We start from the raw sequence: 17,513 nt of genomic DNA, 5'->3' as shown, positions 1-17,513 counted from the left end.
CTAGTCGAGACATACAACAGCGCTATGTCCAAAGCCTTGGATACAATTGCCCCTATCAAACTACGTAAAAGTAAACGAGAATCTCATCTTAACTCATGGTTCCCCCGCACCTCAAAGAATTATGAATCCAAAAACGTAAACTCCAAGCCATCTGTAGGCATACATCCTCGGTGGAGAATAAAACCCTTCTTGACAACCTTGCTAAAAAATATAAGAAGGAAATAATCCAAACTAAAAAAGACTCATTTAATGAGAGGATTAGCAAAGCTAACTCTAATTCGAAAGAACTCTTTTCTATCCTCCGGGAAATGGAAATCCCTATTGCTCCCACAGACAACGTCCCCAAGGACAAACATTGGTGCACTAGCATCCAAAATTGCAACCTTACAAACTAAAATTGCAAAGAAGAAAGCATCCCTGAGCACCACAAGAACCAACACCACCCACCTGACTGACACACCCAGAACAGTCACCCAAAGTAACTGCAAACCTTTCAGATTTACTAACATTTCCATTCTGGAAACTGAAAAGGTGATCTCATCACTGAAGCCTTCTAACTGCCAAGGTGACAATTGCCCAGCACAAGTCATTAAGGACGCAGCAAGAGACCTAGCACCCTTCATCTCGAAACGAATCAACGCCTCCTTTAGAACTAGCATTGTACCCACTAACCTCAAAGAATCCCGGGTACTGCCCCTGCTTTAAAAACAGACCCTTGACCCAGCTATCCCAACTAATTGCAGGCCCATCACCACGGTCCCATTTCTCCTCAAAATTATCGATAGAGTAGCCTACCTCCAGATCCAAAACTATCTGGAGACGAACCAACTACTAGGATCTCGCCAATCTGGATTCAGACCACTACATGGCACTGAAACGGCACTTATCGACCTTAAGACACAAATCGACGAGTTGAAGCATAAAGGTAAAACAGCTATGCTCCTCCTCCTTGACTTATCGGGGGCTTTTGACCTGGTGGACCATGCAGTGTTATGCAACCACCTAGCGTCTGCCACCCATTTCTCAAGTGAAGCTATAGCCTGGGTACAATCCTTCCTAGCCAACCGTACGATGAGAGTGTTCTCCCCGTCAACATCAGCGGACCCAATTCAAATCACCTGTGGCGTCCCACAAGGTTCATGTGTCTCTCCCACTATGTACAACATCTTCACTAAGCCACTCTTTGACAAACTGGACAGACTGGGGGTAACCTATACCAATTATGCGGACGACACGCAGATCCTCATACCACTATCTGGCAACTTTTTTTTCGAAGACTCAGCTCTAGTAAATAAGATTTACCTCCTCATTCAGGCATGGATGGCTTCCCACGGTCTCTGCCCGAATGATGACAAAAAAGAGATACTGATCCTGGGTTCCGACTCTAACCTCAAAAAACTCAGCTCTAATTACCTTGCTTTCAACATAGATGGCAATATAATGGCAACTGAGGTAAAAACAATAGGTTTCTACCTCGACTCCACATTATCCCTCATAAAACAAGTTTATTCCCTAGCCTCCTCCACAGCTTACACCTGCAAATGAATTAGGGCCTGCAGACCTTACCTTTCCAAAACTAATTGTATTACTCTAGCCAATGCCTTAGTAATGTCTAAACTGGACTACTGCAACGCCCTCTATGCGGGTGCCAGCAAAACTGTCATAAATAAATTGCAAATACTCCAGAACAATGCTCTGAGAGCAGTCCTGGACATACCCCACAGAGCCCACATCTCCAACATCAGGAAAGAGCACCACTGGTTAAAAATTAGTGATAGAGTTCTCCTCAAGACGTTATTCCTCACCCACAAAGGACTGAACAACACTGACCCCCCCTATATCTCGTCCAGACTGACTAGAAAGTTCTCTACTCACCACACTAGAGCTTCCAACCACCTCCTACTTGAAACACCCAGATTTAGACTATCCAAAGCGGATGGAGTAAGCTTCCCTGTTAGAGCTGCCCGTGCCTGGAACGCACTACCTACCGCACTGAGAGCCAACCTACCTTACACTAGATTCAGATGTAACGTGAAAAGTTGGCTCTGGATTTATGATGACTTACACTCGGCGCCGTTGCGCTAGGCCTGGATCTATTATCACATTTAATTACCATGATACCGAAAACCTGACAACAGACTACCTCATGTCAGGGACTCGTATTCTTTAGTATTTTTGTATCTTGTATTCACAACTTGTACACCCTGCATATCTGTATCAGAAACTCTTCAATAATTCACGCAATACACGGTCTGTATGTATCCTATGTATGTAACCTAAGCTTAAGTAATCTTGTGACTGCTGCGCTCGGCTACCCCTGGGTTTGGAGCGCATTATCAAATAATAAACTAAACTAAACTTGTCCGCACTATGATCATTCGTTTGGCTGATATCTGACAAAATTAGAGGTGTGAATGGTGGGACACCATGTAGGTTGTATATACCACTGGCTTTTCTGAACCAGGGTCATTCAATGGGCACAATCTCAGATAAGCTACCCAGGTCAAAGGCCCTGCAGGACTGGGGATTGTGCAAAACCTTGCTGCAGAGATTGATGTGGCAATCTGGTGAAAATGGTTGATGGGACTCACCTGATCAGAGTTGGAAGGTAGCCCTAGGGCACTGCAGCAGTCATTTAAAATGGTGTGTGGACTGTATGTTGTATGAGTGTGCCGATTGGAATTGTTAGATTTCAGAGGCAAACCCAGCTCCTGGGTATCTGGCATCGCCTGGCTGTCAGGAACTACCTTTTGAGGAACAAAGAGCTAGTACATAGTATGCAGTAAATCAAACTCTGTGTGAGATGCAAACTTGAACTATTCTTCTTTATGTATGTTTCCATATGTTTTAAATGAATTCCAGATGTGTCTTAATGCTTATTTATACAAATTCCCTAACACAAAAAGTAAATGTCAGAAGTATGTTTGAACAGTTGGCCATCAGAGCCAAAGGTAGCTCCTGCTAGCTGTTGGTATCAAGCTAATGTTATTTACCTTTGTAGCATGCACATACACGCAAAGGCATCTTGGCGCAAGGATAACACAAATCAGCAGCCCCACCATAGCCTAGAATAACAGGGTTGTGAGAAGATGATGAAACTGCAAATTATTTTTAATATGTCTCATGGTAATGGGGAGGTCGTTCCACAGTTTACTGGCAGCCACCGAGAAGGCCTGCCCCGAACCCTACAGAGACATGATTTGGGTACCACGACCAAACAGTCATTGCCGAAATGAAGAGTCCTTCCCGGAATGTAGGGTAAGAACTTGTCCCGAAGGAAATCCACTCCCACCCGATAATATATCCGGTGGATCAACCACACGGATTTGAAGACGCTCCTTTTTGCCAAGTCAGTGGAGGGATTGTAAGACTGGGCTAATATGGGAGCCATAAGGGGTGGAGGTGACCACTCGAGCAACAAGGCTCATCAACAACTGCAGTCGATGAATCTAGCCAATAGGCTGGGCCAAATACAAAACCTTGCAGTAGTCTAAGCGACTTGTGACAAGCAAGGCTAACACTGGCGGGCTCAGGTGAAATGGCAAAACCTTGCAAAACACCTTCAGCAAGAAAAGACCTGTTTTGCACCCTGCACTCACCGGTAAACACCAAGATTCTTCAATACCGTCAATGGAATGGGAAAATCACCCAGTTCAGACAGCCAGAAAGAAGACCAAGAAACAGAGTCAGAAGGAATACCCACCACCAGGACCTCAGTCTTGTCCCTGTTTAGTTTGAGCCAGTTGTTGCTCATCCAGACCTTCACGGCCACCCGGCATTCATGCAAATGGGACGACGTCTCATTCTGGTCAAGATCTAACCTGTACACGCGTTTATAGGTGCCATAGGTCCAATAAATAAGTAACCAGACCAGAATCGGGGTGCTGTCGTAACACCTGAAGCTGTGGGAGCGAATGAGACCAACCAAAGACACTACATAGATGTTAAAAAGCTAACCATGCTTTCCAAGGCTAGGAGATGAGTAGCTCACAGTAATTGTGAACCCTGGGACACCATGATACTTCATCCTGGTGTGATATCAGTTGCCACTATAGAGCATAGGCGATTAGCAATGAGATGCCACGAGGGGGCATGCAGGAGTAGAGGCAACAGAAGTGCCTGCAGCGCTCTGTCAGGAGGATTCAAAGTACAAGCCTGACTAACACTTCCAAGCAACCAATTTAGAAACCCAAAATGCCTGCAGTGGAAAACGCAAACAAGGGGAAGGGGGTAGTGTTGCCTGGGGGGCCAAACAAAAGGAGGATCACATTCTTTGTACTGTGTATTGGTGCCTTCTTGCTCCTGACCTTCCTGCCCCTCCCCAGCACACTGTAACTTTTACCTTAGCCAACTGGAAGGTCGAACTGCCCCTTTGAATTCTTGATGGGGTCCAGACCACTGTGGGAACGTGACTATTGTGAAAATAAATTGGTCAAGTTTGGAGGGGGTGTTTTGACACTTTTGTGAGAGATTGGCCAAGAACCCTTAGTTTATCTTTGGGTTCCATTGAGTTACTAGGGCCAGTGAATTGCAGCACTGTCTGGCCTGAAGATTTACCTTGACTGAACCATGCCTTGCAGACTTAGGAAGCATTACTGACGGGCCATTAGACTCTGGCACAGCTGAAGGAAACCACTCACTCACAGACTATATCATCTCACATTAAGTACAGTTCATACAAAACTAAATTATACAGTCCAGGCAGCAAAAACCCCACAACGTGATAGATCTCCTTTCTCTCATGTATGTACAAGAACAAACTAAAAGCTGCAGCAGGTGCACGGGTTCAGCATGCTGAACAGCCCTCTGAGGGTGAATTGTATACCCCTGTGGTGTAAAAAGATATACTTATCATAGTCGCAATTAAGTGTGAAATTCAGGGTACAGCCGTCTCAAAAGGTCTTCCACAGCCACTCAAATCCTGGCAGCAGAAAAAATTATGAGGTGGAGAATTCAGAGTGCGAGTGGGGGAATAGTGGAAAGTTTAATGCTCCACTCTTCAACTAAAGGAAAAAGACGTAGAAAATAGGTCAGGACGCAATAATGTCCATATCTGAGTAATTTTTAGACTGATTCAGGTTGCTGATCTGCAGTGTTTAGTTTAGGACCTTTCCCGCTATATGCTTCAATTTTTTGATGAGGCTGGAATCGAGCTTTAGAGAACCTGTATTCTGCGGTACAACAGCCAAACTGGGCGCATTCATGATGTTCTCCGTGTGGTGCATTACTACGAAATGATGGAGGACTTCATGACATCTATGTACACATTGACTAACATCTTCTTTAGAAATGCCCAAATTAAACTGTTTCAGGTCTTCTCTCCTATCACACTTACAAAACGCAGGGCACTAAGGGATGTTAAGGCATCGTTGAGTCATAAGGGAGTGAAATCCTTCTGGATCTTCATCGTAAACCCTGGTTTTCTCCTATGAGAAGTGTTTTATATCAACAGCAAAAGGCTGTTACTTTCTTAAATCTGGAAGATCAACGTGCTAGGGCCTCCCTCACCTTCTTTGGGGCTTCCTCCTAAGACTAGGGGGTTGCTCTGTGGGTTGATCTCAGCAGATCTCTCTGGCTGAGAAGGGGAGGTGCTTCTGGGTTGTTTAATATCCCTTGAGAGGGAGTAATTCCAATTTTTTATATTTCTAAATTGTAATATTTTTTTTCTAAATAGTGTGGTTTGCTCATTACGCAGAGGTATGGTTTCATGATTTGTATTTCCTACTTGTTCACGTAGAAACTGTTGGGACCAATTGAAAAAGTTGGTAGGGTTAGTATCCTTGATTTTCATTTCCTCTAGTTGCCTGCTTAGATGGCTCCCTAGCAGTGTTGCATCTGCAATCTTGTCTTTCTTAACCTTTTTATTAATAGTTTGGATGTTTGGCAGGGTGAGCCCTGGTTTGGGTGAGCTTTTGATTGGTTGGATCAGGCCCATGAGGGATGTTTGGAACGAGGTTTGTGAGTTGGTTCTGACACTTCAGTTATTCTATTCTAAAATAGGTATGGGGTAGGTGCTTAAAGTTGGATTGGGTTGTTAAAGGTTCTATTTTGTTTGGGACAAACAAAGGTGTGTGACCAGTCACTAAGAGAAAAACTAGGCCGATTCAGCTTGAATTGGTGTAGACAGCATACAATGTGTCCACCTCATTCCTGGAACGCTAAACAACTTTGAACACTGATTAAAAGAAAATCCATTTGACATCCATGGTTTTGGAAATCGCCATGTGAAAGAAGACGCACCTCTGCCCTTTTGACAAAGTTAAACTGTCATAGATGATTCCCAAATCTATTCTTTGATTCCAGCTGGAGGAATGAACTGGATACGGCTATTATTATTGCAAAGAGTATTTCATTTGAAAAAGAGGAAGTATAGGGAGCAAGGGGGTGGGGAAGGGTTTAGCTACTGGTGAACGGTACCTTGTTTGGCCACACGTTAACTCATATCTATCTACGGCCCTTATGAAAAATCATAGAATTTTCTAATAAACTTCTTTCTCATTGCGGTGGCTTTAGTAGTAGGCGAATTAGAAACATTTTCATTGGATTGCCAAGTAATTTCCGGAATAGCACCGCCTCGCTGAGACTCCAAGAGATTAGGCTATTCTTTCATCCCAGGCAAATGGATTATACTAATTTGTTTTTAAGGGGGGTTTCTCGAATCTATATGAACCTTATTTCCACATCTTGGATTAGCTTTCTGTCAAGTGCTGTGTCTAATGGGTAGTTTCTGACAATTCCCTAGGATTTTGCACTACTTGGTGAAGACCACCTGTCTACACCACAAAAACCACGATGGCAGTTATAAACTCCCTAGTAGAGACTCTCTTTTTTTTTCCTGAAGTATCAAGTAATTTCTAATTAGTTTAGTGAAAGTTCCTCCCTGACATTGTGGTAGAAATGGTATGGGATGATATGGAGGAAGCTCTTTGAGGGAAGTTATTAAATCTAGAGCAGTGGCAAGGATAAAGTTAGAAGGGAAAGTTCACGAACAGGAAATGCAGCATAAGTGGAAAGGCTCACTAAGGTCGCAACATGGATTAGAACGAAAAAAATAGAATCTTTGGTGGCAGAAGGGGTGGTCAAGCCCCTTTTTCAAGATTAAACAAGACTATTATGCTAAAGGTAACACGCCTAATAGGCTCTTGGTCTATAAACTAAATTGCTGAAAACCAGTGATTTCATTGCACATTTGATTGAGCAGGATAGTGATTTACAACAAAAGGCTAAAACCATTTACCGTTATTTTAATGGAATATTTAAATCATGAAATCAACCCTATTGGACCTGTAAACAGCAGTTTTATTATTTTCTTAACTTGGCATGGTTATTCCGGGTATGGTTGAATCAATTACGGCATTGTTTCTAAAACTGGGCAAAAAGGTTTCAGATGGTGGCTCCTACCAACCTATGAGATTGCTAAACAATAATGCTGAGATTTATTTGTAAGCTTTTGGCAGCTCTCCTAATGAAATTTGTTCCTTCCTTCCTTCATTTGGGATTGACCAAATTGGTTTAATGTCTGAGCGAAAGGAGGCATAATAGAGGCACATTATAGATTTGATCAATATTGGAAAGTGGGCCAGTTTGCCGATAGGGTTCTTGGCCTTAGATAATAAAATGGCTTTAGACGCCCTTTATTTTAGAAACCCTTAAGTTGTTCAGCTTTGTCCTTTTTATTTGATTCGATATTTCTTGGGGATCCCGTCCATGTTGCCTATTATCTCCTTTAATATTTGCTCTCTAAATGTAGCCGAACACTAGTAGAATCAATGGGAGGTATGATTATGGGGTTCAGAGAGCCAAGGCAGCTCATCGGGTGACCCTTTATGCAGAAGGTGTTTTGCATAAGAGACTCACAGAAGGCACTGCTGGTACTAATGGGGAAATTGAGAGCATTTGAAGTGGCCTTGGGCAATTAATGACTCCAAATATATATGTCTTAATGTCTCAAACACACTCCTAAAATGGTAACTGCTTTGAAAATACAATTTCTATTTTCGTGGGCCGATGAGCCATTGAATTATCCTGAGGGGTTAAGATTCCCTCCTTAGATGAGCTGCTTTGATTGAATGTCCTTCTCTTGTTTAAACGGGTAGCTTCAGTTCTTGAGCAGTGGAATAATTACGAAATCTCTTGCCTGGGGCAGATAGCTGTGCTCATGATGAATGTACCCACTATTATTCACTATTTTCTCACCCACACCATAAAGAATTTGGGGACCTCTCTCTACGCATTGCAACAGAATCTTATTTATATGGGAAAGAAAATGGCTAGAGTTCCCCAAAAGGTATTGTTGCTTTGTGTTGTTCCCACACTGGTTGTAGTTTTCTATCCTCTTTTTTTAGTCACCTCTTTGTGGTGAAGCCCATATTCTATACTTAAAACTGGGTGGGAATGTGGTGAAAGTGAGGTAAGAGATATGCAATCAACCATTGTAGCTGGATCTCCTTTGACATCCAGCTTCACAATAAAATATCTTCAGTATGTGTAAGGTTGATGCAAACAAAATACACAAATACAATGTTGTACAGTAAATCTAAATTATGAATTTGCCAAAAAAGCTTGAAATATATATCGAAAGTGAAGAAATGCTCACCACAGTGCAATGTTATAAGATTGATAAGTGTGGTGGCACAACCAATATCTTTTAAAATACTCTTTTAATGTTGGAATGGAAATAGGGTCACTAACCTTAGGTTGCAAGGGTTTCACTGTAAGCGGAAAGTGCTCATGCCTTTTAACAGTAAATAGAGGTTGTAGGAAGGGGATAAACTATACTACACCAGGGGTTCCGTGTCTGTCACAGATACCGATCTCCTGCTTCTCTGATTCCTTCTCAAAGTTTTAGGTTTCTGGCACCCTGCACACTTCTCAACAGTCTATTGTTCAGCTCACTAAATGGTGTTTTGAGCACAGTCTCTGATATATAAAGCATACTTCGAATGGATTGTGTCCTCCCACGTATTTCTCATCTTATGATATTCGTATCCTGCCAGCTTCGCTGTTTCGGAAAAACAATACTCGGCAGAGGACGCTGTGCACGAGGTTGAACGGCACGCTTCAAAATTTTCTTCAGAAAATGTTGTCTTCTTCCTCCCCTTCTACTCCCAAGATGGGGTTAAAAAAATGTATCGACTGCGGTTCGAAGATGCCGATTACAGACCCTCACAATGTTTGTTTTTGGTGCCTAGGTTCAGACCATCGAACCAGTGAGTGTGGCTCCTGTCCGTCCTGATGACGGAGAAGGCCCTTCGTGAGAGGAAAGGTAAACTGGCGGTGGGGCGGGAAGCTTCCACGACCTCTTCGAAAAAACAAAGGAAATCAAGCGATTCGAAAGAATCGGATCGCCGTAAACTTTCCAAGAAGTCTCGATAACACAGTAGATCGAGACGCTCTTCATCTTCCTCTTCAAAGAAGGTTAAAAGGAGACATAGATCTCCCTCCTCTTCTGCTGATACGTCTACCGAATTGGTACAATGCCCACCTAAGTCGGATTCCACAAGAAAAAGGGATGAATTTAGAAGGAAGATGATGAAGTTCATTGAGAATGTGGCCTCGACCCCCTCAAAGAAGCCTCAAAAGAACCAGACCCCGGTCGCTCCGTTGGACGACACAGGGAAGTCGGGAACTACTGTGGAACAATCTAGTATTAAAGGCGAACTCGAAAGTCTCGAGTCGACGTCAAATCATCAAAGATTGATCGAGAATCGAGTGTTTTCCCGACACCAACTAAAAAACATAAGTCGTTGAAGCCCTCGACGACTTCGTCGAAACCAAAGGCGTTTTCGACACCTTTGTCGAAGGAGTCATCAGTGTCTTCGAAGACTCCTTCGATACCATCGAAGATTCCTTCGATCCAAACTCAAAGTACAGGAAAAGAAATGTACTCCTTTACCTAAGTCAGACTTCTTTAAGTCTGTCTTCTATATTTGAAGAAAGTGTCTCTGAAGGATAAGAAGTTTCTCCTTTTGGAGTACAATATAGTACCAGAGAGGTCCCAGAAGAATTAATCGATCCCAAATCGAAAATGGGATTTTTGTGACACCCTTCACTCTGCTAATGTCATTGATAAGTCACCTGAGCTACAGTTTACAAAACCTGACCCTGCAGAACATTCAGATTCAGGGTACAGGAGTCTAATGAATAGGGTTGTTGAATACATGGGCTGGGGTAGAGCCTCACCCACATTTGATCAGGATGATATGACTGATATACTTGACCAGGGTCCCAGAAGGACCAAGTTCTCCCCTTCCATAGGGCACTTAAGAGAACGGTAGAAAAAAACGGGTACGTTCTTGATACAATTGCTGCAATCAACAGTAATTTTCCAAAGAAGTTTAGAACTTCTAGTTCTGACCCTGATTATTTAAGTAGGCATCCCACTCCAGAAAGTCTGGTTATTCGGGCTGCAACTTCATCAAGACAAACAGCCTATCCATCTATCCCCCCAGATAGAGAGGATAAGAAGGTGGATGCTTGAGCCCGTAAGGTCTTTACTTCGGGTAGCATGGCTCTCAAGTCAACTAATGTCACCTGTACCCTGGCCAGGTTCACCCTTGCCCTGTGGGACTGCATTTCGGCAGCGGCTGAACATATTCCGGAAGGCGAGGAAAGGGAAGGCTTCCTGAATATTGTCAAAGACGGAAAGGAGGCAATGGGGGAATGTCTGGACTGGATACTGCTGGTAGTATCAGCAGATCCATGGCTGCAAGTACAGTGTTACGCAGATAGGCGTGGTTGAGGAAGTCGGGGTTTGCACCAGACGTGCAGGCCAGGCTACTCAACATGCCTTTTGATGGCTTGAGGCTGTTTGGTAGTAAAGCTGATGAAAGCTTAGCAAAACTACAGACCTCAAAACCGGCGGCTAAATCTCTTAGCACCTCCATGCAACAGCCTCAGAAACCTTATTCGGGCTTATCTTCCTAGAGAGATCGTTCTTTTTGGTACTACTCTTTTGGTAGAGGAAGATGATCGGCCATTCAAAGAGGCAAGAGAAATGTTGCTCGTGGTGGACGAGGAAAAAGTGAAAAACCAGCCTCCGGAACTGCATCTTTGCCCTCAGCCGCTCCTGCAGCCGCCTCTAAATCACTCTGAGGCCTTATCACACAAAACCCTGGTGGTAGGCAGAATCTCTCAGCATCTGAAAGAATGTCGGGGCATTACTTCAGATGCTTGGGCACTGGAGACAGTAGCTTAAGGTTACTGCCTTACCTTCGTAAAAAGGCCTCTGGACCATCCACCAGGAACCAACTCTGTCAAAATTCCATATCCGCTCATGTTGCAGGAAATTTTAACCCTGCTAGAGAAAGGTGCAATAGAACATGTACCTGTAGCGGAGAGGAACAAGGGTTGGTACTCCCCTTACTTTCTCATTCCAAAGAAGGACGGAGGATTGAGACCCATCTTGGACTTAAGAACTTGAACAAGTTCCTCAGGAAGGACAAGTTCAAGATGGTAACCCTTTCTCAGATCCTTCAGGCTCTCCAATTCCAAGACTGGTTGGTATCATTGGACCTTCAGGATGCTTACTTTTATGTGGCAATCCATCCTAAGCACAGAACGTACCTGAGGTTCACGGTTGGCGGTTCTCACTATCCGTTTCGAGTTCTGCCATTCGGGCTAACCTCCGCCCGAGGGTGTTCACCAAACTGATGGCGGTTGTGGCAGCAAGTCTCAGGAGATGGGAGATTCACGTCTACCCATATCTGGACGATTGGTTGATCAGAGCGCGTTCTCCCGAACAAGCTCAGGAACATCTGTCGATCACCTGTCACTTTCTTCACAAACTGGGCTTCTCCCTCAATTTCAAGAAGTCTCGCACGATACCATTCCAAGAGCTCCAGTTTATCGGAGCAGTCTTGGATACTTCCTCGGGCAAAGCCTCGCCTCCCGAGGTGACAGCTCTCCACATACTGCAGATGGTAACAAAGTTCCAGAATGGCCAACATCTACCGGCCTTCGATTTTCTGAGGTTGCTCGGCCACATGGCATCCTGCATTTTTCTGGTGTCACAGGCTCGACTGAGGATGAGAACTCTTTAATGGGCCCTCAGAACTCAGTGGTCCCAGTTCTCGGGGAGCATGTCGGATCTTCTGCAAGTCCCAAGCGCAGTTGCTCAGGATATACTATGGTGGGCTTGCAACGGCAATATCCTCAAGGGAGAATCTTTTTGGCAACCATGGCCGGGGATAACGGTAGTGAGGATTCCTCACGCACGGGCTGGGGAGCCCCACACCAATGATCTGACAATCAGCGGTCATTGGTCTCCATCGGAGTCCAAACTAGACATCAACCTGTTGGAGCTGAGGGCAATCAGACTAGCGCTGAAGGCCTTCCTGCCCTCTGTACAGGGAAAGAATGTCTTGATAATGACGGAAAACACTGTGCCCATGTACTTCCTCAACAAGAGAGGAAGCGTAGGATCACTACCACTGTGCAGAGAGGCAATGCAGCTGTGGTTCTGGGCAATACGAGAGGGAATCTCTCTATCGGCAGTTCACCTTGCCGGAGAGCAGCACACGGCAGCAAATGCTCTGAGCAGGCAGAGCACAGTCTCCCTCGAGTGGGAGTTAGCTCAGGAAGTCCTTCTGGAGATCTTCGCCCTTTAGGGGAACCCCTCAAGTGGCTCTGTTCGCGACCGCGGTCAACTGGAAGTGCGAACAGTTCTGTTGAATGGAATATCCCCCAAGAGGAGCTCTAGGACATGCATTTGTGGTGGACTGAAAGTTCCCACTTCTGTACGCGTTTCTTCCAGTCCCTGTGATTCCTCAAGTACTCAGGAGGTTGAGAAATTTAGGAAAACAATGATCTTAATGGCCCTGGATTGGGCCAGGAGGACGTGGTACCCAGACCTTCTGGACATGTCCATCTGCCCTCCAATACGTCTTCCGCAAAGAGAGGATCTTCTCTCGCAAGAGGAAGGTCGGGTTCTCCATCCAGAGGTCAAAACACTCAACCTTCACGCAAGGTTTCTGAAAGGTGAGATACAAGGATTGGGATCTTCCAGAAGACGTAATGGAGATTTTACGTTCGGCCAGAAGGCCAGCAACAAAATCTTTGTACTGGTGTCGTTGGAACAATTTCAGTAACTGGTGCAAAGATAAGGATGTGGACCCTTTTCAATGTGGCACCCCAATGGTGCTATCTTTCCTATTGCATCTAGCCAAACTGGAGCTCCAGATTGGGACAATTAAAGGATATCTAGCTGCGCTGTCCATTTTGAAGCGCTCTTCGGAAGAGGTTTCCTACTTCAAAATTCCATTAATAATTTAATTCCTGAAGGGGCATACTAAGGTGTACCCTCCAGTCCCCTTTCATGTCCCAATTTAGGATTTAAATCTGGTACTGCACTCCTGTCCCTTGAGGCTTCTAACATTAAAAACTGTCCTTCTTGTGGCCTTAACATCAGCTCGCAGGGTTAGTGAACTACAGGCTCTCTCCTGTAAACCTCCATATTCTACTATTGGTTAAACCCTCTTTCTTACCAAAAGTAGTTTCTGACTTCCACTTGTCACAAAAAAATCATATTATCAACATTCTACCCTCCTCCTCATTTGGGCAAAGAAGGGGAGAGACTGCATAGACTGGACCCAAAAAAGGCTATCAGTTTTTACATTTCAAGAATGTCAAAATTGCATCAAGATGACCTACTTTTTGTAGGTTTTACAGGCCATAAATTGGGATTAGCGGTCAAAAAACAGACTATATTCCGCTGGATCATTCTGGCTATAATTGAGTGCTACAGATTGGCGGGAAAGGACCCACCGGATGGGCTTCGAGCCCATTACACTAGGGGGGATGGCTACGTCTGTGGCCTTGAAGAGGGGAGTCCCTGCAGCAGATATTTGTTCAGCTGCAACATGGGCATCAATGCATACCTTCATCAAGCATTATTGCTTAGATGCCTCTTCTTCCAAAGAAGGTTTATTTGCCAAGGCGGTACTTCATTCCGTCCATGAGAAAAATAATGAGTACTCCCACCTACAAAATTGCCACTGCTATGGGAGTCTATCATGAGATAAGGAATACGTGGAAGGACACAATCCATTCGAAGAACAAGTTACTTACCAACTGTAACGTTCTTTCGACTGGATGTTCCTCCCACGTATTCCTCATTGCTCCTCCCATCCTACCCCCAGTACAGTTTACGTAAATAACACTCTCTTCTGACGAAGGGTCTATCAGTCATGGGGCACGCCTGGGTGTTCCTCGAATATTTTCTTGAAAAAACAACAGAATTGAAGCCAACTGGCGCGGCACAAGCTACTTATACTGATGGTGACGTCGACACGGTACAGAGCCCGTCGAGGGACATCGACGCCACCTCGTGCACAGCGCCCTCTGGCGAGAATTATTTTGCCGAAGCAGTGAAGCTGGCAGGATACGAATATCATAAAATGAGGAATACGAGGGAAGAACATCCAGTCGAAAGAACGTTACAGTTGGTAACTTGTTCTTCTCGACCGTCCTCAATCTCATGAATATGGCACCCAGCTCCACAGTAAACGTTAATTTCTATGGATATAGTTACCTTCTCATCTTGCGGCCAACCCTAGATATGCCTACAGTACAGTCTCAGACTGTGTGGTCCCTTGTCCTCTGTTTTATTAGTATTCACTGGCCCTGGGGGTGCCTCTGTTTGTTATTGTGGTTCTCTCACTTTCGTCTCCACTTGTTCTGGGCTCTTTGTTTTTGCCGGTGGTCTGACTTGTGTACTCTGCAAAGGTCATCCTTTTGTAAGAAGTGTTTTCTCTTCTTAAACTTCTATCCTGCTCTCAATCTGGCATCTTCCTCTGACTATCCTTTTACAGGGCTCTGTGGTGTTAAGCCTAACAGCTAGACTAAATATTGGTTCTCCTTCAGGGATTCTTCTGCAAGTCCCTATGGTTGGTTGATTCATTTAGGTATATGATCTTGTCCCTCTCTAGCCTTTGTTTACCCTGCCAAGACTTTAAATGTTTGGTCACCATTTAGGGGCCATGTGAAAGGCCTGCTTCCCGTGAGCAGATCTGTGCGTGCTCCTGGCATGGCTCTAGTTGCTTCTCCATGATGCTGCAGAGGACAAAGGGCGAGCAGGCTTGAGTGGGCAACTGCCGTGTTGAGCTTCAGATTTTTATAAGGACACTGACTAGTCTACGGAGCTGAGGCTCCTTGATGGTGAACACTGACATGTTTTCAGAGGTCTCTGCATGATGGTAAATGTAGAATCAGACTAAGGGAGCAGGGCAATGCAACCCTGCTTTGGTAAGAAAATAATCGGTCCTATGCTTTGGTCCATAGATGGGGATGAAGCTTGAACGGGGAGAATACCTCTGTGAATCGCATCCCTATCTGCCTCCTAGTAGTTCATGTCTCTGACTCCAACACCCTGGTAGGCTTTCTTTCCTGGTACACAGAGTCCTCTGCAGCTCTGGGACTGAGTCAGGACACAGACGTCATCACATACACCTTCCCTTTCTTTCTGGATGTCCCTCATCTCACGGCACACCTTATGACTTGTAACATTATTCATGTATATCTAGAACCTATCTTCAACAATCTACTGAAACACTTTAAGGGTCAGGCAGCCTTACAGATAAGGTGTGTATCAACACTTTAACTCGACACTTTACCTCCCTAAAAATAAGCAAATACTCCCCAAAAATAAAAACTGGGAGTACAAACAAATAGGAAACCATAGAACCGCCTGCTCCTGTCATGACCACTGTGAGGGGGGTACACTTTGTGCCACAAGCAAGCTCCCACCAGAACCCCTTAAAACCACTGCAAAAGGGCTCCTGGAGCCAGTCCTGGCGCCTTTGGCACCAGGCTCATATGTAGGAAGGAAGGGTCTGTTCAAACTAGCTCCCATTTATGTACCTGGGCCTTTAAATCCAACATGGAAGCACTCACACAGTCTAGCTCTAAGAACCAAGCCATGCGGTCTAGTGTTTTGGGTGTGGCAGTCCTGGAACTACTTTCCCTGGTACTACTTTACCTGAGCTATATAAACCAAATCCTGACCGCAGAACATGCTTCGCGTGACGCTCACCGTGTCCAACTCCTGGTCTTCAGCATTTTCCTGTAATCCTGCAAGAACAAGATTATTCTGTTTTACCTGAGAAAACACCATCCAGCACTCAGCATCTCAACTGGGCTGCAATCTGTGGAAACCGAGAGGAGAAGAAACATCACTCACCTGTGAGTACTAGCTTAAGGACTTTGGGCGAACCGCTACCACAGCTGCTGTTCGAACATTGCGACCTGCAATAATGAGTAAGGGAAAAACAATATTAAAACGCGCGCTTCCAAAATATCGAATTCCATCAGTCTTACCTGCATTCCATCGCGCTACGCCACGCTTCCATCCGGAGCACCACAGCAACATCTGCAACGGAAAAGAGACATATTCAGGTTTGCTTTCAATATTAAACAACCGCACAGCGCTGTACTACCTTAACGGATCCCGGAAGCCTGTTTTTCATCGCGCTCTCATCCACTCGCAGCACCACAGCGGGCTGTGAGGAGAAGAAGAAAACACAGGATAGCTTCAAAAGATGATAAAGGCGCTGCGCTTCGCGCTTTCTCTTACCTAGAAACGTGCCTCTACATCCGGCACTCCAGCATCAAAACCTTCGCACCCGAAAAGAAGGAGATAAAGACATTAACGAATTCCCACCATAAACAGAACAAAGACTTACAATTAACACACCTACCTGCCTACCAGCAGATTCGGGGTCACAGCAGGCCTGGGCCTAAGGAAGGCGTACTGCACCACTGAAGCAACTCGGGCATCTCGCCAACAAATGTCAAGCGCCCCTGCACAAGAAACGCAGGACAGATAGCTCACCATACAAATAACTAAGATTCATTATTCAGCACTGGGCAACTATGCATCCAGGCTTCCAGATCTCAGAGCCTTCCAGACGCACCCGAGGATATCAGGTGAGCGTAACAGAAGAGCAAGCCTTTAAACCTTATCCACCTGGGCGTCATGGAGACATCTGAAACTGATCAGTTAGCGGGACAATTGCGCGCTGAGGTACATGCAGCCCGGCAGGAAACCAATGCCTTAAGACAAGAGTTAATAGTCACAAAAGACCGTACTGATGAACTAAGCAAACAGCTTGGAGGAGTACGACCCCCCCCCTTTAACCAAGGTTGAAAGAGACAAGAGGAGACAGCTACAGTTATGCCTATACTGCGGTAAATCGGGTCACTACCTCAAAGAATACCCAGTGAAACCGCCAAGGAAGGGGGTAGGCGCTACAGAGAAAGAAGATGATGGAAAGGAATCAGAAAATTACCAGGCCCGGCAAGCATAGAGGTCCGCTTGTCGAGTGAGAAGAATGAGTCACAGACCTCACATTTCACCCTACCAGTAACCTTGATCAATCACCAACGACTGTCACGGATGCATGCCATAGAGGCATATATAGACATCGGAGAAGTTGGTAATTACATAGATCGAGATCTGACAACAGAAATGTGACTTCACTTATGCACAAAACCAACAACTGAAAAGGTAACTACTG

At 44.9% G+C, this 17,513-nt stretch overlaps 1 protein-coding gene across 9 annotated transcripts in view; it reads left to right on the top strand.

Annotated features, from left to right (window-relative positions):
• KRCC1 (lysine rich coiled-coil 1) overlaps positions 1-17,513 on the top strand; it is a 520,596-nt gene that overhangs the window by 28,771 nt on the left and 474,312 nt on the right. The window lies entirely within an intron of this gene.

This window comes from Ambystoma mexicanum, chromosome 6q (genome assembly GCF_040938575.1).
Source record: "Ambystoma mexicanum isolate Mex_15411 chromosome 6q, UKY_AmexF1_1, whole genome shotgun sequence".
In the NCBI taxonomy this organism is placed as follows: Eukaryota; Metazoa; Chordata; class Amphibia; order Caudata; family Ambystomatidae; genus Ambystoma; species Ambystoma mexicanum.
The sequence above is the reverse complement of the archived record's forward strand: the minus strand, read 5'-3'. Positions and strand labels throughout refer to the sequence as shown.